We start from the raw sequence: 24,238 nt of genomic DNA, 5'->3' as shown, positions 1-24,238 counted from the left end.
GCAATACTGTTTTCTTAACGTGGAATGAGCTATAGTACTGGCAGGCTCATCCTGACATTGTTGTGATGCACGTCCTTCTGCAAGGCTCATTCTCTGGCCGAACCAACTTTTATTGTACTTCAGCAATTTGTCCCTTTTTCTGCTATATTTTGTCCAGCGTGATCGAATTTTAGCACACAAAATACTGACAGATTTCCTTATTGACTTGGATATATCCTCGGAACAATCCTCAAAGCCTAAATTTTCAATTACAACATTCGCAATATCATCGTTCCGCTTATATTCCCTGCTGTTCCTGAACAGCTCGAAAACCGACCTCCGGGTTACAGAGTACATGGCTTCTGAAAAAATTAATTACTCTCATGGTCGCGCTTGGTCGCAGCAAAAAGTCATAGTTTTCTATTCATTAAAGTATAGATAACTCATCCAAAATACTTTCATTGCGGAAATCAGAGGCAATCCATTTTGAAAGTCAGCTCAAATTTGTATAATTAGATAGCGCTTGAACACCGTGTACTTGAATTTTAAGTGCATATACCGGTCAACAATATACTAATTTTCAGACAATGCTACATACTATATAAAATACATACCTTCATCTAATATAATCACATTGCAAGCGAAAGAAATTTCAGTTCTGACGTCTTTACTGAGCCCTCACATAATAATAACTGCGCGCTCGCCCCGCTAGAATGTGATGACCTAACGGAGGAGAGCCACTTTAGGTCTTCGGTGAGAAGAGATAATCAGACACCGCGGCTTTTCAATACTTAATTAGTATACCCAACAGTCTTATAAACACAACTCACAGTAAATGTGCACCAAAGAAAAGGGTTGAAAATATTATTTTTGGCCGGCTGGATGCTAGAAATTACCCACTGTGCGTCGCCCCTCCCCCCTCGAATTGATTTGAAAATAAAATACAGCCCATGTTACTCACTGCCAATGTAGCTTTCTATACGTGAAGTAATTTTTATAATCGGTTCAGTAGTTTTTGAGTCTATCCGTTACAAACAAATATACACATTTTTCCTTTTTATAATATTATATTATTGCCTATACCGTTCTCGATAGCTGCAGTCGCTTAAGTGCGGCCAGTATCCAGTATTCGGGAGATAGTAGGTTCGAACCCCACTGTCGGCAGCCCTGAAAATGGCTGTACCTTAATTAAGGCCACGGCCGCTTCCTTCCCACTCCTAGCCCTTTCCTGTCCCATCGCCGCCATAAGACGTATCTGTGTTGGTGTGACGTAAAGCAACTAGCAAAAAACAAAAAAACAAAAAAAAACGACATATAAAGCATATTGCCTATGTTACATTGCTCTTTATGGCCAGGCCGTAATACAGTTATAGTTTATTTATCACCTTGTCACCGACTTCTATAGCTGCAGTCGCTTAAGTGCGGCCAGTATCCAGTATTCGGGAGACAGTGGGTTCGAACCCAATGGTCGGTAGTGCTGAAGATGATTTTCCGTGGTGTCCAATTTTTACACCAGGCAAATGCTGGGGTTGTACCTTAATTAAGGCCATGGACTCTTTCTTCCCACTGCTAGCACATTCCTCTCCAATCGTCACTATAATACCTATCTGTGTCGGTGCGACGTAAAGCAATTTATATACACTCATGTTCATAAAAACCAGAACACCTTGAAGGACTAGAGATAAGTTCATATTCACAGAACATGTGCATTAGTATGTTCTGAAGAAATGATTAGCATTTCAACCATGTCAGCCCTCACGTTCAAGGTCCAAGTCGATATATCTGCCCACCATTACCGACTGGTGAAATGTGCCTGCGGCTCTCGTTGTCGCTATAAACCGAAGGTAATGGATCAGTGTGACATGAGCAAACGTGCAGCATGCCTCACAGATGTATGCGAGAACCGTACCGTCAAATGAGTGAGTTTGAAAGAGGGCGCATTATTGGCATGAGAGAACGTGATGCAACCATCCGGGAAATTGCTGCTCGTGTGGGACGAAGTGTGTCGGCAGTGCAAGGTGTGTGTACAGATGGGTTCACAGAAGCCCATACAACACCACGAGATGGATCTGGGACGCATCACCCAGATCACACCCCGAGAAGGTCGACACCTCATCCGATGGCGTTGTAGGACAGATCTGTGTCGTCCTCGGTTCTGGCGCCACAGTGGAACAGTGTAACACATCGTACACTAAAACGAGTGACAGTCCCTCGCCGTTCATTACGGTCTGGGTTACTGCTGCGTCGTCCACTTCCCCGCCTACCTTTGACTAATGTGCCATCACGCATGGAACAAGTTATCAGCGCCTATGGTGGACCCAGTGCCTACTAGGCTGAACTTGGTGACTGAAATGCTAATCGTTTCTGCAGAACATACTAATGAACATGTTCTGTGAATATGAACTTCCTCTCATGCTAGACTTTAATGGTTTATGGAACGATGTCACTGGGGACAAGAATTGTAGCATATAGTGTTTCCGGACGAATTCAGGTTCTGTTTGTTTGAAAATGATGGCCGCATTTTGGTTCGCCGCAGACAAGGGGAGAGGCATCACATTGGCTGCAATCACATAAGACATACAGTGCCAACTCAAGGTCTTGTGGCGTGGGGTGCTATTGGGTACAACCACACATCACAGCTGGTGCGTATCCAGGGCACTGTGACCTGTTTGACCTACGTGAATGACATTCTGCGACCCGTAGCTATACCTTTTATGCACGACACCCCAAACGATATTTTTCAGCAAGACAATGCGCGACTACAAGCTGCTGCACGAACACATGCTTTCTTGTTGTCACAGGATGTCAGAATGTATCCCTGGCCCGCCCGCCCGATCACCGCCAGTCGAAAATGTGTGGGATATGGTGAAACGACGGGTATGGCGCTGTGACCCAATGCCAACCACCTACGATGAACTGTGGAACCAGGCGAATGCAGCATGGATGGCTATATGACTATACCCCAGGACGCTATTCGCGCCTTATACGCGTCGATGCCATCACGCATGGAACAAGTTATCAGTGCCCATGGAGGACCCAGTACCTACTAGGCAACAGGACACGGTGAAGCTAGGTGACAAATACTATTCGTTTCAGCAGAACATACCAATGAACATGTCCTGTGAATATATACTTCCTCTCTCTAGTGTTTCATGAACATGAGTGTATATACAAACACCCTGATGGTAAGTCGTTTTCTCAAACGTTTCCGATCCAGCAGCCCTTTTCCCGCAATGTTTATATCCTGTGCGTGGGGGCGGTAGAATAACATCGACGGTATCCCCTGCCTGTAGAAAGAGGCTGCTACAAGGGGCCCAAGGGACTCTTAACTTGAGAGCGTGGGTTGACAACTTTGAGACCCTTAGCTGAGTCCTGGCATTGATTCCACTTAATTGTGCCAGGCTCCTTACTTTCTTCTAACCATTCCGACCTTGGGAGTCTTTCGTTTTCACGTCCTTGGTGGCCTCGTCTTGTTTCGCCGATTTCTTCATTTTTCGAAAAGGTCGGGCACCTTCCATTTCTTCATTCTGATTATTGTTAACCCTTTCCATCAGAATTAAATCGGATTCCAAGCAATGCGTTCTTCTCCACTTCCTAGTTCAGTCTGACGCTGAAGTTTCGTTGTTTATCACACGCTTTGTTCAGAGCAGGGCCTCTCAAATGCCCAAAATCTCACGCGTGCAAATATAGGCGAAAGAGCTCCGTGCACTGTGCATCGGTCCGACTCGACTCAACTCGGATTGACTCGGATAGTGTAGTGTGCTGAGGGGGACGAAGCGTTCGGTGATAAACGGCTTGTTTATCAGTGAAAGATACGCGCAAGACAACATAATAATGGAGCAACCTGTTTCGAAGAAATCAAAGACTTCCGAAAATCCATTTCAATCGAACTGGGAGCTTTCGTATTTCTTCGCAGTCGTGACGATAAAGCCAAATGCTTAATCTGTGCACAATAATTATCTGATAATTTAATACGATCTATTTTTCAATACAAAAGATTTGGTCAAATTCTACGAGAATTTGTCGAAGAAAGGTTTTCCTAAGCTGCATCGAGAAGCAGCTAAGATTATTTCTATGTTTGGTTCCACATGCATATGTGAAAGGTATTTTTTCCTGTTTTGACTTGTACGAAAACTAGATTGCGTGCGAGTAGAACTATTTCTGATTGTAATTTAAAGAAGGCTCTCAGAATTGCTGTCAGCCGGTCCCTTGTTCCAGGCATAACTGGTATCATTGCAAAGGTAAATGAAAAGAAGAGCTAAAGAAGATAAATTGTCTGCTCAAACCAAATTGAAAGAAGAGTGTTTTAACACCGGTAACATTGTCCCATACAACAGTGTCACCTCTCACCGCACATAAACATTTCGCAGTCAGGTGAGAATCAGCAGGGAAGTCGGAGAAGGCGAAGACAGGCCGAACGGGTGAGACAGGTGTAGGGGAAGTGGAGTGGGAGTTTGCACTCTGGTCAACCTAGTGAAGTCGTTTCCTGCACCTTGCGCCGTGCAGTGCACTGGCGCATGCACTCTGAGAGGCCCTGAATTATAGAGGATGGTTGCCCAGTTGTACTTCCTTTTAAAACAATAATCACCACCACCACCATGTGAGGCTATAGGTTAAAAATATCGCTCTGCCTTGTTTTAATTTTGTTCTTTATTTGTGTAATATTATATCCCTAGTGTGAAATGAATTGAGTTAGTGTTTTCAGCGTTTTATTATCAACCACGATGTGTATATGATTGAATTAATTTTATCACTGAGAGATATCACCAAGCTAAGAGTTAGGTACTCTGTGCTTGGCTGCAAAGAAAATTATAAACGAGGAGCGTACACTCCAGTATTTGTGTTTCCTTCTGATGAAGAGAGAGTTAGGTTATGGAATAAATTAATAGTGAATCACCACACAGTTGTATCAACCAAGTTCCTGAAGAGTAAATCCTGAGGGAAATGAGAGTGTCTTGTCTAGATGGAGAATTAAAATTTATTCTTACGTCAAAAACATGGGTAACATTTCGTATCATAGGCAATGGAACAGGGTTATCCCATGACAATTGAATGTGAAAACAATTCTATAGGCGTTATTTGCTGTTTAAAGATCTACATTTTTGAAACAATAACTGAATTTCATGACAGCGACAGTAAATGTTTTGTTATGGTTGGAGGTTTGCTTACTCGTAATATTTTTTGTAGGAACTGAAATTGGTGGTACGGAAATAATTTACATTTTTTAGTATACTGTATTGATAATTGGTTCCTTGTTTTCTAACAGTGTGTATGATGTGAATGCTCCAGTTGACTAGAAAATGGATAGAAATCACAAGAATATGTCTCAAAGTGTTAGCCTGGGGCCTGTTCCACAAAAGTATGGTCTTGTACATTACAAGTAAATTCTCTAGTAACTTGTACAAATACCAGAGTTTCTGTTCCACAAAAGAATTCTCTACAGTTGTACTTTACTACTCCATACTTACAAATTACTAGTGAATTTTTATAGGCGTGTTCCACAAAAGTACTAGTACTTGTAACTTACTAGCGAATTGAGAAGAATTCTCTACCAGTGAAAGGACAATAATATATAAATGTACTAGTGCTATTTAAATACGCTTATTTTGGATACATTTTGATAAATATGTGGTCTAGCAGTAGTGATAGTGATGGTGATGAAAATGAAAACTATCGTCTGTACAGGGAAAGAACTTCCAGTTTAACACTGTATTTGAATAAAATGAACGTTTTAGGTTAAGCACAGTACAAGTGGAAGAACTTTTGATAGATATTGGCTATAGCTTAAAATATCCTACGAACAGAAATAAATCTCCCTCTGCTAAACAACATTTACTAACAACATTACATTGGCTTGGGATGGCAAAATCTTCGGTCTGTGGTAGCTGCAATAAATGATATAAAATTTCCTCAAATTGTTTGTTGGCCTGAAAATACTGAAAAAAACATATTCCAAGAAGGACATTCCTGGAATCATTAATGAGCAGAATATCTCTTACATACGTCCAACTTTTCCCCTCAAAAGCTCCATGAGCTTTTCCCAAGTCAAATATTTCCATCCAACCATTTATTTTGTCTTGTTTTTTCAGACTCTCGCTGAATCCACCGAAACAAATATCTTTCCTACCTTCTATTTCCTTCAAAATGAATAACTTTGTTTCTCTTGACATCATTTTAACAATTCATGCAGAGTTTGCAATTTCGTAACAATTAAGTTTGGCGGCCGAATATCGGTATTAGCGGCATCTGATTCCTAATGACAGACCAAGGTAGGTATATTAGACTCTCGTAGAACATACGCGAGGATCGCGGAAGAACAGAATGGGTGACAACGGAGTAATTTCCTATCATCAAAGAAATAAACTGAAAAATAACATCGTAGCATTAAAAAATTCACAGGAATATTAGTTCTTTCAATCTTTGCTGCATAAGTTACAGTAAAATACGATATTACGATAAATGAGGCAAGCATAACCTAATTCAACGAATGGAATACGAAGATAAACAGCTGATTCATGCTATGACCTAGTATGTTTATTGATATGTCGTCACTTGTAAAACTTGTAACAATTCACTGGTAATATACAAGAGTCTATCAATCTTTTGTGGAACAGAAATGTACAACTCCATACATTACAAGAACCCACACTAGTAACTTGTAATGTACAAGACCATACTTTTGTGGAATAGGCCCCTGTACTCAGGGAAACGAACGGATATAACTTACGCGAGAAATTTAACGTTACGGGGAAGGATATGTATTGTATGTCAGAACTGACAAATATTTATGAATAGGTTTTAGTTTTATAAGGTGTAAAAAATTTCTTAACTTAAACGACTGTGTTATTCAAGCGGAGTGGATGCGTATAACCTCCAAAATTTAACGTTAAGAAATTCACTTTTCGGGTTCCGTATTGAATCAAGATTCAAATTAAGTAAAGAAAATGAAAAGATCCACCTTTTCAATACTTTATATATCATGAAAATTTCTACATTTCTGATAAATCATCACGTTTATGAATTTTTGGCACCGGTTTCGACAATACTATATGTCATCATCAGTCTAGGACATTGTCTGTTCGATTCCTCCCTGATACATCTACTATCAACTTGGCACCCGAGGTAAGTCTTCTATTCTTTTAATAATATTTTCCCCGGTTTTTACGTAATTCTAAATCGCGTCTTATCCTCCTTATAGGTTACGTCTTGGTTCAAGACCTTTCTAGATCAACCTCTGTACTTACAATTTGCTTCACAAGATCCTTTTTTCAAGCATCATTTCAACAAGGACCTCCGTTATTTTGCAATGTTCAACCCATATCACTTCTTATTACGATATAAATAAACATATAAGGGGACAAGCCGATATAAAGAACTTTCCAATGAACACTTCGCTCGGCAATATCAACCTGCAATGATATGTAAACTTAATTCATCTATTTTGGTTACATTGGACATTATACCAAAATTCTTCTTCTGTTATGCCCAAGTTGTAGCCCTATTAGAATATTCTTTAAATTCTATTGTGGATATATACGTGTGGAACAACTTACGACTAAGTGTTTGTTTACTTCTTTAGCATGTCAAACGTGGCTATAACGCCTCTTTAAAAATGAACCAGACTGTTCAACAGATAAAAGTACGACAGATCAAAAGCTGATAATCATATTTTACTACAAATATATAGTACAAAAACCGAATTTTCTTTTATCATGTCATTCTTTTTAATTATAATTACTAAAGTGTACACGTTATAGAACACGACCACTATTGTATTAATGACTATCAGCTTATACATGTACAGTAAATATTATTTTAATTTTAACATGTATATTTTCTAAATTACTACTATGATGTTACTCTAAGAGTCACGATCAATGTATTTTACGGTCTTTGTATAATTTGTCTTTGGCTGATGATGACATATAGTTTTGTCGAAATCGGTACCAAAAGTTCATAAATGTGATGCTTCAACAGAAATGTAGAAATTTAGAAAAGGTGGATCAGATTATTTTCTTTGTTCATTGCGAACCTTGATTCAATACGGAACCCGAAGAATGAAATTCTTAACGTTAATTAATATAGCCTACCGGGAAAAGAGTACCTCATATATATGAGTCTACGAATTAAAATAGGAAGATTAATCAAAGACATAGACTCTACTAAGAAGTGCATTGCTAACAATCTGACTCCTAATTTTTTAAAGAACAACAACAAAAGACATGTTCTATCACATCAATATAAAGTCCATCATAAAACTAACAAATTATGGCTTAAAATGAAGTAAAATTTCTACATAAGGAAAATCACTCTTAAATAATCGACTGTACGAAACTCACCTCAAATTTGCTATGTTGTTATCAGACTCACAATGGAATATTTTCCAAGAGAGAGTCCATAGTAACTATCCACTTTGCTTGCTCAAAAACAGTCCACCTTAAATAAAAAAGTTTCAGACCCTTTTTAACAAATATTCTACAACCAGCAAACCACCCAATTACTCGATCAGCCCGAACACTGCTAGTCACCACCTAACCCAATTTCATCCTTCATTCATCAATCTATCTAACGCAACGTTTGATGAAAAAGATATTGCTATTTTGTCAAAGGGCCATAAGCATAACTGGTCTAAGTAAATCCATCAAACGTCGCTAAAAAACTCATAATGGAAACAGAAGCAGCAATCAAAAATGCCTTGTGGCATACAGAATGAGCTCAGAAACGAAGCTAATAAACAATTAAAGAAAACCTTCATAATCTATCACCTACTCTGAACATAACCAAATCACAACTTGGCAGCGAAACAAGTAAACTTATTAATATGAAACCAGGACCACCCACCGTCAAAGCACAACCTAAAGTTACAAAACTGATGTCCCGATACGCCCTATTGTAAATTATAGACCAAGTCCTTTGTATAAAGTAGAACAGTTCATTCAACAGTTCCTTAAAACTCTTTACTTTTCAGTCAAAAAACATAAAGAATACATTACAACTTATTAAACAGCTGGATAACTTTCAACTTCAACCATATCACTCTGTACACTCGTTTAATATCACTAATATGTACACAAACATTAAACCAGAAAACTTGAACATATTATCCCTCAAAATTTACACACCCATAGTCAACTTAGTCAACTTGAAATATCTGATTTTATATCCATTTTAAGCTTTTAATAAATAATAACTATTTCACATTTGAAAAATTAGTATAAAAGCAGGACGGAGTAGGCACGGGTTCACCAGCGTCCGGCATCTTAGCAAAAAATATACTTGGACTTTTTAGAACACACAAAAATAGACAATAATGCAACATTTAACAACATATATTTCTGGTCCAGATATGTGGATGATACATTCATTATTTTGGACCAACGTACCATAGACGCAGCTGCTACTTTTACACACCTAAACACTATCGACGCAGACAATATATTTACGCTAGAATCCGTAGCCAATAATGCCATTAATTTCCTAGATCTCACTATCACCGGGCTTCCTTCTTCATTTAAATATATAATTTATAGAAAACCCACACATACCTCAACAACAATAAAACAGGACTCCATACATCCCCTTAATCATAAACGGGCCACGTACAATAGCCGAGTACACCGAGCATTCAATATTCTTATGTCGAAATCAGACTTTATAAAGAATTAAACACCATACGCAATATTTCATTTCATAATGGCTACAATAAGAATTTTATAGAACGTGTAATTAGTAAGTTCAGACATTGCCCAAAATCTAACCTACTTAAAGAAACAAATAAATCTAAAAACTTTTCAACTTTTACCTTCAATTGCAATCATAAAATTACGAACATATTTAAGAAGCAGAATATCAATATTTCCTTCAGAACCAATAATAGAAACCTGGACATTTTACACAACCCTAACTCAATTAACGCTTCCAACCCTTTTGAAAACTCAGGTGCCTATGGATTTCATTGTAACGACTATCACAGTACATATCTTGGACAGTCCGGTAGATCTTTCAAAATCAGATACACAGAACACGTAAACACAAACAAACACACAAAAGTTTCCGCAGTAGGTCAATATATAAACGATTATAAACAAAAATTTTATGGTTTAGACCACGATATAGACATCATTGAAATAATAAATAAAGGCCCCGTACTCGATTTAACTGAACAATGCTACATTTCACTTGATCAGTACTATAATCCAAATTTTAATCCAAATGACCTTTTTGAAAACCTACAATATTGTTTGATACACTCATTACAATTTTGAATAATGTTAAAATACCCCAAAATCGATAAATATTCAAAATAATACATAACACGCTTACATATTACCCCTACCGCCGTCCGCGCCCTCCCGATTGTAATTCCGCATATACCGCGCGACCCCTTCCTCCTATTTAGCAACTCTGCCATTCCCCCTCCCTCTGAATGTCCATCCCTCGACATTGTCTGTCGGTTCCTCCCCGATACATCTACTATCAACTTGGCACCTGAGGTAAGTCTTCTATTCTTTTAATAAAACTTTTCCCGGTTTTTACGTAATTCTAACTTGCGTCTTATCCTTCTTATAGGTTCCGTCTTGGTTCAAGACCTTTCTAGATCAACCTCTGTACTTACAATTTGCTTCATAAGATCCTTTTTCAAGCATCATTTCAACAAGGACCTCGGTTATTTTGCAAATGTTCAATCCATATCACTTCTTAATACGGTATAAATAAACATATAAGGGGACAAGCCGATGTAAAGAACTTTCCAATGAACACTTCGCTCGTCAATATCAACCTGCAATGATATGTAAACTTAATTTATCTATTTTGGTTACATTGGACATTATACCAAAATTCTTCTTCTGTTATGTCCAAGTTGAAGCCCCATTAGAATATCCTTTACATTCTATTTTACATATATACGTGTGGAACAACTTATGACTAAGTGTTCGTTTACTCCTTTCAGCATGTCAAACACGGCTATAACGCCTCTTTAAAGTGAACAGACTGTTCAAGAGATAAAAGTACGACAGATCAAGAGCTGATAATCATATTTTACTACACATATATAGTACAAAATCCGAATTTTCATTTATCATATCATTCTTTTTAATTATAATTACTAAGGAGTACACCTTATAAAACACGACCACTATTGTGTTAATGACTATCAGCTTATATATGTACAGTAAATATTATTTTAATTTTAACATGTATATTTTCTAAATTACTACTATCATATTATTCTAAGAGTCACGATCAATGTATTTTATGGTCTTTGTATAATTTGTCCTAGACTGATGACGACATATAGTTTTGTCAAAACCGGTACCAACGTTCATAAACGCGATGATTTAACCGAAATGTAGAAATTTTCACGTAATATATTGAAAAAGTGGGTCTTATTATTTTCTTTGTTTATTGTTCACTTCCAAAACGCACCCAAAGCATGACGTCATCTGAGCTACAGTGCGGCCTGTATGTCACGAAGGCAGTACCAGGAGTATGTATAAGTCTTTTACGGTTTCACTGAGAGATGGCGACAGTGAACAGTACACAGCTTAGGAATTTGACACATACGTCAGTTTGTTCGTCTGACTTTATCCTACGAACATACACAAGTTGAGTCCGCCAAACACTGGCGTCTGTGTTGTATCGTTCAGTGATCATGTCTGTGCAAAGTCATTGTTTGCTGGTAGAAACATATGGTGAACACGCTCCATCGACTAGAACATCTGAGCCATGGTTTTGGCAATTTAAACGCGGTGATTTCAATACGAAAGGGAGTGCGCGCTCTGGTAGACAACAAACATGCGAAATTTAACAATTGCAGGCGTTACTGGATGATGACCCAACTCAAACGCAGCTATCGCCAACAAATGATTAATTTAAATTACACATTGATCGAAAGACGACTGTAATTGGCCAGAATACATGGCAAAGTAATTTTTTTACACTACAATGCGCCGTCTCACACAGCAAAACCAGTGAAAGACATCTTGAAATCGCTTCGCTTGGATGGGACATCCTTCCACACCCGCTGCATTGCCCCGACCTGGCGCCATCTGACTATCACCTCTTCGCATCAACGGGGCACGTGCTCGCAGAACAGCACTTCAGCAACTTCGAGGAAGTTGGAAAATGGCTCGACGAATGGTTTGCCGCAAAAGACAAGCAGTTTTTTCTGGCATGGTTTTCATAACTTACCTGAAAGACGGGCGAAGTGTGTAAAAGCCGACGGCCAATATTGTAAAAGAAAGAATTTCCCTTGAATTACGTGTTTTCCTTACAACAAGAACCGGCAAAACTTATGCATGCACCTGCTATATGACGCAATTTTCAAGTACTGGTACTAGTGAAAGATCCAAGAAGGAACTACTGCTAATGTTCAGTAGCTGTGCTTTATTAGGCTATTTCAACCATTGTTGATATATCCAGAAAACACTCGTATGGAACGTGCATAAGGGTGAAAAGAACATGGAGGAGAAAAGCCTAATAGAGGATGGTTAACTATTTGTGCTTCCTCTTAAAACAGTAATCACCACCAGCACCTCCACCACCATCACCACAACAACTACCGCAATGTTTCCTTCAAACAAACAGCCAATTACTATCCTGCAGCTATTTGGAATTAACAGTGAAAAACAACTTAAGGCCCTCAGAATTCTCTAGCGATAACGGCATACCACTGTACCCTAAGTGCAACCATTCCAAACTTGTTTAGTTTTGAAGCGTAATATGTCTACATGTTACATTTTTACTTGAAGGCAGATAAGGGTTTAAAATCCGGCTCTTCGGCTAAAAGGTTAGCGTGTTGGCAATTGGAACAAAGGGTCCCGGATTAGGGATTTTGATCTTCATTGGTTAATTTCGATTATTATTAATATTATTATTACTTCTTTCTTGTCCGACTTGCCGGCTGAATGATCAGCGCACTGTGCCATTTTCACTGTTAGCAGTGAGTATTCTGGAGCAAAAATGGACGCTATGCCACGAAAACATTAAAAATAACACGCTAATAAAACCGTAGATGTCAAGAAAATCATACTTTTGCCAGGTACAAGCAGAGAAATAAAATATAGAAAGCGGTGAAAAAGAAAGAAAGGCGGAATATTGTTTAAAATTTATTATTAAAAAATTCGTTCGAGAAGGGATCTATTTAAGGAGTTCACTACAACAGATCAACACGAAAAGAAGACTATAGTAAGAAAAGAAGGTTCTTAACTGAAGAATAAATACGAATATTCAGCGGAAAAATCGAGCGAGACGACGAGAAGACCGCACTTCTGTAAAGTGATAAATTAAAACAGAACAGCTGGACAGGATCGTTACGTATTCACTTACGTGACGTGACACCAAAAGGAAGAAGTACCCATCATCATAATTTGTTCTCAAGAAAATGAGAAGAACAGCTACGATTAGAGACAAGCTATAAGAAATTAAATCTCATTATAATTGAAGCTTAGATAACCATATTAGTAATCTGCAAACTTTGATACGATTCGATTACAAGAAGCTTTAGTAGCAACACATTTCTAAATCATAGAAGGCTTAGTACTCTAAGATGACGAAACTGACCATCTTAATATATATTTCTGTTTCAACTGCGCAAGAAATGGCCTACGTCATGTGCTAAGAAGACCGAGGCAAAGGATGCCTGGAGATGAGGACTTGAAGCCGATAAACCTATTCCCTGATGACCGTGATGGAGCAAAGACCTTCCCAGATGTTCCCGGAGGCTGATACGATGTCGTAATCGCATTGACAGCATGTCCAAAGCAGTTAGACATACACACGGCAACGAAGGAAAACGGGAAGAAAATATAAGTTCATTAAAGTAAAGATTCTGCAAGTAGTTTAAATATCATGTTTTTAAGAAGTGCCATCTTCTATTCTTGTGAAGTATATGTATATGTGTAGTGCTGTCGTGAATTATATTCAAAGAAAGTTATGTTACGGGAAAAGGCAATCGATTTAATAACATAGGTGGTTAATAGGTAGTCATCTGTCCAGAATGACAAGTCGAGTTAGGATATATTTGACCAGTGATAACCAAACCATGCGTTCGTAATGCAATCAATATTGAGTGAAAAGGTTAACTTACTTCAGCTGTAGATATGATATGACGTTGTGGTTAATGTTAGGATTATATTAGGACATTATACTATGAAACTGAGTTAATGTAATGCCATATACAAGTTATATCGAGATCATAGGAGGTCATATGAAGAAAGTAAGAGGAATCGGAAGAAAGTTGAGAACAGTAGTATAATTGGACAGTTCTGGCGCCGCCACCGCCACCGGGCTCCCAGAGGCCACCTCCACCACCACCACCACCACAGCCAGAGGCCTCCCAGATGCCTCCTCCACCACCACCACCACAGCCAGAGGCCTCCCAGAGGCCCCCTCCACCACCCGCGGGAAATTTGAATTTGTAAACAAAGCCACGTGCTTTTTGACAGCTGTCATCGACAACAACGCATCGCTAACCTCAGTACTGCCATCTTGACGGGCCTAAACCTCAGTAGTGCCAACTTAACATAACTAGCTCGAGATAAACAAAGCCACGTGTTTTTTGAGAGCCACGTGCTTTTTGACAGACAACAACGCATCGCTAACCTCAGTACTGCCATCTTGACGGGCCTAAACCTCAGTAGTACCAACTTAACCTAACTAGCGCGTGGTAAACAAAGCCACGTGCTTTTTGACAACCACGTGCTTTTTTGACAGCTGTCATCCGCCATCTTTAAACTACAGAGCACTGTGCTGCCCTCTTTATCGTAGTAGATGTAAAATTCGTCACCTGTCATCGGCAGTGCTGCCATCTTGGCGGGCCTAAACCTTAGTGCTACCAACTTAACCTCACTAGCGTGAGATAAACAAATCCACGTGCAGCTGACATCCGCCATCTTTAATCTATAGAGCACAGTGCTGCCCTCTTTAGCTACTTACCTTCCACGTGCAGCTGTCATCCGCCATCTTTAATCTACAGAGCACAGTGCTGCCCTCTTTAGCTACTTACCTTTGAAATGTGGTGGCGGATAATTTGAAAAATGCTTTTTGACAGCAGCCATCTTTGAGCACCGTGCTGTCCTCTTTAGCTAGATACCTGTGTTGGTAGACAATTCCACGTGACAGCAGTCATCTTTGAGCACCGTGCTGCCCTCTATGTGGTGGCGGCAAATTCTATTTATTTATTTATTTATTTATTTATTTATCATGCCTTTATAGGTGGCGAAGTTAGGGCTCTTGGCCCTCTCTTACACTTAACCACTGTACACATCATTGAGAGCAGAGTTTGAGTACATATTATATAATAAATGATAACCTACACAAAAATACCTTACACTTTTCTAACTCACATTCATACGATCATTCATTCTTTCCAGTCATACAAGTTAGTCAGCTGCATTCAGCAGGTAGTCTCGGCAAGCAGTCTTAAATTTAAGTAATGAAGTGGAATTTCTGACGCTGACTGGCAGGGAATTCCAAAGTCTAGAACCCGCCACAACAAAGGAGTTGTTGTACATGGAGGAGCGGTGAACAGGAATAGAAAGGGAGGAACCAGAGCGGGTATTACTGCAGTGAAAGGAGGACAAATACTTAAGCTGGGATGAAATGTATAGTGGTCTGTCTTCAGAGAGCAGTCTGTATATCTGTATCAGTATGTGATACATCCGTCGTTTGTCAGGTTTTAGCCATGAAATAGTGTGATAGTATGGGGTGACATGTGTATCATAACTCAGACTGTATATAAATCTAAGGCAACAATTAAGCGCTCGCTGAAGTTTCGAAGTCTGCTCTTTTGTTGCATCTACCAGAATGACGTCACAGTAGTCGAGGACGGGAAGCACTAGCGTTTGTATGAGTTTGACTCTCACAATACAAGGTAAAATATCGCTGTTTCTTTTAACCGAATGAAGTATCGAAAATATTTTTTTACACACATTCTTAATATATTCAGACCAATTTAAAGTTTCGTTCATTGTCACTCCTAGATTTCTCACAGTTTGGCTGAATGGGATAACTCTACCATTCAGTATAACTGAAGGAATAGTTTCGTATCTTAGTGTGGCCAACAATTTTTGAGAGCCAATAATGATTGCTTGCGTCTTGGAGGGATTAAGGAGGAGGGAATTTTTCAAGGAGTAAGCGTTAAGTCGCTGAAGGTCAGCATTGATGCCTGCTATGGCATGCGGCAAATCAGAGGTCTTACAGTGACAGTAAATTTGTAAGTCGTCCGCAAAAAGATGGTAGCTACAATTCTTTAAATTAGAGGAAATGTCGTTTATATACAAAATAAAGAGCAATGGGCCTAAAACACTACCCTGCGGCGTGCCTTCCTTCCTGGTTCGCCAGTGAGAGGTTTGATCAAGGGTTATAATTCGTTGCGCGCGATTTTTGAGGTACGATGAAAAGAAATTAATAGTTCGTTGATCGAAGTAGTAAGATTGCATCTTGTTTAATAGAGTCTGGATGTTTATAGTGTCAAATGCGCTACTGAAATCGAGGAGAGTAAGTATTGTCACTAGTCTTTGGTCCATTGCGTGCCGTATGTCATCAGTCACTTTGAGCAGGGCAGTTGCTGTGCTGTGTCCCTTCTTGAAGCCAGATTGCAGTGGGTCTAGGAGAGAATGGTTGTTTAAGTATTCCAACACCTGCTCGTGAACCAGACGCTCGAGTGCTTTGGAAATCGCTGGTAAGATAGAAATTAGTCTGTAGTCGGATGGTAGGGAGGGGTCAGGTTTCTTAGGCACAGGGATAACATTAGCTAGTTTCCATAGTGAAGGAAAGGTTCCGTTTTTAAGGCAGTAGTTGAAAATGTGGGTAATAATTGGTAAAACAGCACCAATAATGTTGTGTAAGAAAGTTATAGGGATATCATCCACTCCTCTGGCTTTTGATTTGATAGAATATAATACTTTTTTAACTTTATTAGCAGTAACAGGGTGGAATGTGAAATGTTGTTTGTCAGGTAAAGGGTTCATAACGGGGTTGGGTACTGAGTTTGGGGAATTTAGTACATTAGGTGGTGTTCTTTCTTCAGTAAAAAATTCGTTTAACTTATCGAGTGGTATGTCTGGCACATGGGGTTGTTGTCGAGGTTTCCCTATGCCTAAGGAACGAAGCGCGTTCCAAGCACTGCCAGAATTCATGTTTGCAGTCATGTTTTTCAAATATGTAAATTTACGGTTTCTAACGAACTGTTTAACTCTATTTCTAAGGACCCGATAATTTTCGAAGTCACTTTGGTCACGAGTTCGTTTAAAGCGTCGGTAAAGTGCATCGCGGTGGGCCATCATGTTTTTTATTTCACTATTTAGCCAGGGACAAGATGGGCGTGTAACTTTTATCTGTCGCTTAGGGGCGTGTTTATCGTACAGAGTGATTACAAGGGAGTTGAACTTGTCTACTTTCGCGTCTATATCGTCCAATAGGAGTATGTCATTCCAGGGTAGATTGTAAGCGTCATGTCTTAACTCGTCCATATCCATGTCTTTTGTGTTTCTGGAAATAACATACTTAGGTTTATATTTTGGAATTCGGAGGGAGTAGGATAGGTAGATAAGGTCATGAGTGGAGATGGCTGGGACTGGAATCTGGCCGTGAGTTATGACTTTGTTTGGGTTATTTGTCACAATGTGGTCAATAAGCGTGTGTGTTTCGTAGTTTTCTGTGTAAGTATGATTAGTGGGCTCTAAACGGAGGATGGTCATATCACAGGAAGAAAACATGTCAATAAATTGTTTAGTTTCGTGCGTTTTAGTAAGCAGGTTAATGTTGAAGTCACCTACGGCAATAATATGCTCGTAGCTGGGCAGTAGGTCAAGTAAGCGAAATTCGAATTCAGTCATATTTGTTATTTTGGGCGGCTTGTATACAACAGCTATAAGGAGTTTCTGTTGGTTAATAATGACTTCAACAAACATGAATTCTGGCCCTAGCTGTGCATTGTTAGATGATACACATATCACCCGGCTTTTTAAATCGTTTCTGCAGTACAAGGCCACCCCACCTCCTCTTCTGCCATCGGATCTATCATGACGTAAGAGGGAATACCGGTCAAGTTGTACCATACCAGAGGGTATGCTCGGAGTAAGCCAGCTTTCGCTAATAGCAAAAATATGGATATTATTTTCCCTCATTATGGCTTGAATTTCGTCGAAGTGCGCTACCAAGGAGAGTGCGTTGACATGGCAACACTGTAAACAATTGGTGGAGGGAGATAATGCCTGTTTGAGGAGCAAGCCGGTGGTGAGAGGTGACGGGGTGAGAGGGGGAATGTTGCCAAGGTCAGTGTCAGGTACAGAGCTCTGGATCAGCTGAATAACGGAATGTTAACGAAATAGTAGAACAGAAATAGCATGCAACTTACCTCGACATCCTGAAAAATGTTTACACTGACTGCCACTAACACACACACAGACACACACATAATACACTTACAAAAACACTTATGAATAACAAGCAGATGCACTATCGAGCTGTGCTGTTCCATTTTAATTGTCACAGTTATCTCGCAGATTTTTTATGTTATCCAGTTCCGCGACAGTGGTAATGGATCTTTTCGTCCCATTAGGCAGGTGAATTACGATGCGTCCGTCTTGGGTCCATACACGGGATGGCCCGAAGTGATCCCTAGCCAGGTTTAATATGCACTTTCGGGTTTTGGTGAGGGACTCTGTGATGAGTACCTTTGTGCCCTTCAGGAGCCGCTTCGCCTTCCACACTCGGTCACGTTCGTGGTAACGGGTAAATTTAACTATTATTGGGCGCCTGCCTGTAGATACCACGTCAGCTGCTGAGCGCTGAGGCTGCCCAATCCTGTGGCACCGGTCGAAGCTCTCCATCGTGAAGTCCACGTTCAACTTCGTTCGGAAGGTTTCCCTCACTTTTCCGTAAATGTCCTCCCGCGGTTCCTCGGAGACTCCATGGATTAGGAGGCAGTTTCTACGACTGTACTGCTCTCCTTCATCAATGAGTGCTTCTTGATGGTCGAGCTGCCGTGCTAACTTGCACAGCTCTTCTTTCAGCACGGCAAGTTCGGAGGAGATGGCGCCTCGGAAGTCTCGAAAATCCTGACTCAGCGAGTCTAGGGACTCTTCCCTGGGGTTGGCAGAGCTGGTTAACAACTGAAGGCGCGTCTCAAAGTCCTTCATCGTTGCTTCAAAAGCATTAATCCGCTTATTAACTTTCTGGACGGACATATCTGTTGTTATTTATGTCCAACTCGAACCACACTTTAAAGATCGCTTTGTACACACTTGCAGGACAAATATGCTACCAGTTATGCGGCTTCAGCGAGATATAGACAGAGCACTCCTACGCGTACGTTACAGTAGACGCCATGCTCTTGTGTGGAAACAAACTCACGCGTTTTTTTGACAGCTGTCAACCGCCATCTTTAATCACCGTGCTGCCCCTCTTTAGCTACTCACCTTTGAAATGTGATGGCGGTAAATTCCACGTGCTCTTGTTTGGAAACAAAGCCATGTGCTTTTTTGACAGCTGTCATCCGCCATCTTTAATCAACAGAGCACCGTGCTGCTATCATGCGGGCAATTTCATCAGCTGTCATCCGCCATCTTTAATCTACAGAACACCATGCTGCCCTCTTTATGGCTACTACCTTAAGCACGTAGTAGCGGGCAATTTGAAAAGTTCTGTTAGCTATCATCCGCAATCTTTAATCAAGAGAGCACAGTGCTGCCCTCTTTAGCTAGATACCTTTGAAATGTGGTGGCGGTAAATTCCACGTGCTCTTGTTTGGAAACAAAGCCATGTGCTTTTTTGACAGCTGTCATCCGCCATCTTTAATCAACAGAGCACCGTGCTGCTAGTGAGGTTAAGTTGGTAGCACTAAGGTTTAGGCCCGCCAAGATGGCAGCACTGCCGATGACAGGTGACGAATTTTACATCTACTACGATAAAGAGGGCAGCACAGTGCTCTGTAGTTTAAAGATGGCGGATGACAGCTGTCAAAAAAGCACGTGGTTGTCAAAAAGCATGTGGCTTTGTTTACCACGCGCTAGTTAGGTTAAGTTGGTACTACTGAGGTTTAGGCCCGTCAAGATGGCAGTACTGAGGTTAGCGATGCGTTGTTGTCTGTCAAAAAGCACGTGGCTGTCAAAAAACACGTGGCTTTGTTTATCTCGAGCTAGTTAGGTTAAATTGGCACTACTGAGGTTTAGGCCCGTCAAGATGGCAGTACTGAGGTTAGCGATGCGTTGTTGTCGATGACAGCTGTCAAAAAGCACGTGGCTTTGTTTACAAATTCAAATTTCCCGCGGGTGGTGGAGGAGGCCTCTGGGAGGCCTCTGGCTGTGGTAGTGGTGGAGGAGGCATCTGGGAGGCCTCTGGCTGTGGTGGTGGTGGAGGTGGTCTCTGGGAGCCCGGTGGCGGTGGCGGCGCCAGAACTGTCCAATTATACTACTGAGAATAAAATGGAATATTTACGTAGATGAATAATAATCATGAGTCATATGAGTCAAATTAAGGCGGATTATTATGGTTATTGTAATGAAGAGTGAAATACGAGATATGAAATATGAACTACATGCTATATATGTGAAGAATGGTCAAGTAATAAGAAGAGAAATGATGGCGATGATTACTGTTTCATCGAGATTGAAGAGATGGATATTTTATTGACAATGTTAAGTTAGTTGACGCACTTTAAGGTTGAGAATAGTTATATTTGATTTCATAACGCATATTAATCATTCAGTATTTCATATAACATAAAATACGATCTATGTAACGTGTATATGTTAGTAAAATACCCGTAGATCATAAAAAAGAAATCCACTTAGGGAAGATAATGCGAACGTAGCCTATATTGTCCTGAATTTTTAACCACAAACATTTTTACTCAAATAAACTGAATTAGGAGGCGTGTTTGATCACATTAAATGGTATCACTGGAACGGTTATCTGTAATTGGAGGATACTGACGTTGGTTAGTGGAGTCTTCTTACGTGTCAGACTACCGAATTTCAAGAATAATAGCATTAAACAGATGTCAGGTGTAACTGATAGCACAATGACAGATCACATAAGATTGACACTTAGCTTAATTTTGGAAATTGATATCTTTTTTGAGTGATAACTTAAGTAATTAGCAGTAATGATAAGTTCGGTTGTTTTTGGACTAAAATGATGATTTAATGAATTATCTTACCTTTTCTTCCTGAAGTGCGAATGTTAGGGACTTGTAGTTTGAAATACTCAAAAGTTTCTTAAATTTTACTCGAGAATTTTACATGAATGAGAAGACTGATTTACATGAATGAAAATATTCTTTTTACGATAGTTAACAAGCATGATGATTGTGATAATGAAATATTGATAACTAGTACAGGCAAAGCTAACCGAAATCCTATGAATTGATTGGCGAATGTAATGTATACTGCACCTGTCCAGGATTCCAGTGCATAATAATTCATCTTAATTGGCTTATGAAGTGGCTGTAAGGATTTATTTGACGAGACCCTCGAAAAGTCCCTGGAATCGAAGTCCATCACCCTCTCGGCTGGCTCAAGAGCTTGGGTACGTGCTATGTCCGGAAAGGGCTTAAACTATTTAATTCTAAGTTGGGGTAAAGAGTCTCCGATATCAGAGGAATACGAATACACTACTAATGAGAAGGGAAATCATCTATTTTTGCACAAACACTTTTAATTAGTTAAGGATACACTTGCATAATGCATTACGTAAAGATATGTCCAAGTATTTATATCTATGCAATACATTAAATTCATAAATTAGGTTTGAGCTTGGATGTCTCTTTCTGTCTATCTCAGATATGCATCTATCGCCTCGTAACCTTCAAATCACTGAAAATACATTGAAAGGACGTCCCATTTCAGAGCCACTTAACACACGGAGACCCTTAATACTGTACACATATCTTTCCCAAAGGCATATCCCCTTTATGGCATGAATTATTCCATTCAATTTATCCTTCAATTTCTATATCACAATTCCTTGAGATCATGTTAATTGAGGTTTACTACAAAATTCCTGAGCGCATTTTAAACACATGGTAGTTATATCACAGTCTACGTTAATGACCGTGTCTAACTTATCGTACGGAGTATTAACTCCTTCATAACGTCTACTTCACTGGGATTATCTATACACTAATATTAACACATGACATTTCAACGATGTTTCTATAAACAGTGAATATAGCAATCAGCAACCAATATCTTATAACATATGATACATGATAACACTCACTAGAAGAAATAACATAACGCTCTGCATTGCATCTCCACGCAGAGAAGAAGATCTTGACACGATCGATCTCATTTGCCACTGATGGGCAACAATACTCGCCAGATTCTGGGACTTGAACCCAGGGACTTCGCTTTTTGGATGTGTCACAACCTGAAAACCCGATAGCGGTTTTTTACTTTAATAAACCAAAATAATAGAAAGGTGGGAGGATGTCATTCATTTATCACATCTGGGATCTATACAACGATGTCGTTTTCTTAATTTTATGCATGTCTTCGTTATAATAGATGGAGAAAGGAGCGAACCAAATGTGCCTCCCTTCACAAAGTGGCAAACAAACTTCGCTAGTGCTTCCCCTGACCATTCTCTCATAAAACTGTCAGACGGGTCGGCCTGCTCGTTCTTTTTTTTTCTTCCCCGCAATGCAAAGTCTCATACTTTACCTGCTATTCTTAAGTATTCATATCATCACAAAGACAATCTGTTTCTTCGGCTCATTAACATTATCAGCGTAACATCATATACCAGCCTACATTTGGCCTCAATTATCTTATTCTCAAAGCGGCATTCTACATCGCCCTAATTATACATATTCTGCAGGGGAACACCACTACACTCTCAAAATTACGAACTTACATATCAGGTTCCGTCTTCTCATTCCTCATTTCCCGAGAACATGCATCTTTAAATAGAAGATCCTAACCTTCAAAGAGGAAAAAATCACGGCTAATCGCGATCTACATAATTCACTTACACCCTCACAGTTGACCTTTGTTGTCGTGGAGTTTGCAGTCTTAAATCTAGACAGGAGGAGTTTCTACCAGTAGGTGACATGCAATCAAAAATGAATAATCGGAAACTCTTATGATGAATCATAGTATTTAATTGTAATTTCAGGACGAATGGACCATACTAGGAAATTTTATCCCCTTACATTACGTCACGTCACCTATAAGACATGCTAGAGTCTTATAACTATCATGCAATATTTCCCCATAATGAATGAAATAAGTGGTTCAAAATCACGAAGAAAATCTCACAGAAAAATCTTACAAAAACTATAATCCCTCTGAAACGCCGTCATGGTCAAATAATATTCAATGTATTTACATGCAAGCTACTTGTTTATGGGAATGTGAACTAACTATCATGCTCATATGTTCAAAACATGTACTTAGCACTCATGTAACTGCCATCAGCTTTCCTCAATAAGTACAGCCATGTATTTAAGCTACCATCAGCATCTCTTCAGTTGCGGTGGCCCCCAGAATCTTTCTCTGTCGATTCGCCTGCATGTTGGTTGAATCCTCGTCTGGCGTCGGAAACTCTTGAATATCACTGCTGCGTTTGCGTAACTGTACGGCGGACTGCTCACAAGACGTCTTCAAACCCGGCGCTCTCGGAGGTCAAATTTGAAAATGAGGAAGAACTAATTTGTCATAAATGCACTAATTATGTCATGCAGTTTAACTCTGTTATGACTAGGCTACTTATAAACACAAGCACGCTAGCCCTATATAGGTATTTGTCCTGTAGCCCGATATCGATACTTTCAATTGTATACTCCAGTTCTCCACAAGTAATTTAATCTCGGAGCATCACACACTAGCCGGTCACCATCACAGGATATGAATGTTAGGTATTAATATCATTTTACTGGTCATTAGCCGTTTCACTAATCATTGATACGATATACAACTCACTGCGTTTGAGAGAATACGGAGGGTGCCGCCCGATCTACTGAATTGATAGCTCACTGTTATTGTCGGTTCAAGCCTTACTGTAACACTGCTACTGAACTATCTTTGTATTTAATTACTTCCTTCATTTAACCTCATATATATATAATTTGTATAATTTGGCATAATCCACCACATTCACTCAGATCAATTTCATAACTGCACTCGTAATAATTCACTTCAATCGACCTCTTTTTTTACTACCCCGTACCGCTCTGACACATAATCGAAGTAAATTTTTTAATTACATACGGGTCATAGCGAACTGAATTAAAGACTCAGCGCACTGTCAC

Source organism: Anabrus simplex, chromosome 1 (genome assembly GCF_040414725.1).
Source record: "Anabrus simplex isolate iqAnaSimp1 chromosome 1, ASM4041472v1, whole genome shotgun sequence".
Taxonomy (NCBI): domain Eukaryota; kingdom Metazoa; phylum Arthropoda; class Insecta; order Orthoptera; family Tettigoniidae; genus Anabrus; species Anabrus simplex.
The sequence above is the reverse complement of the archived record's forward strand: the minus strand, read 5'-3'. Positions refer to the sequence as shown.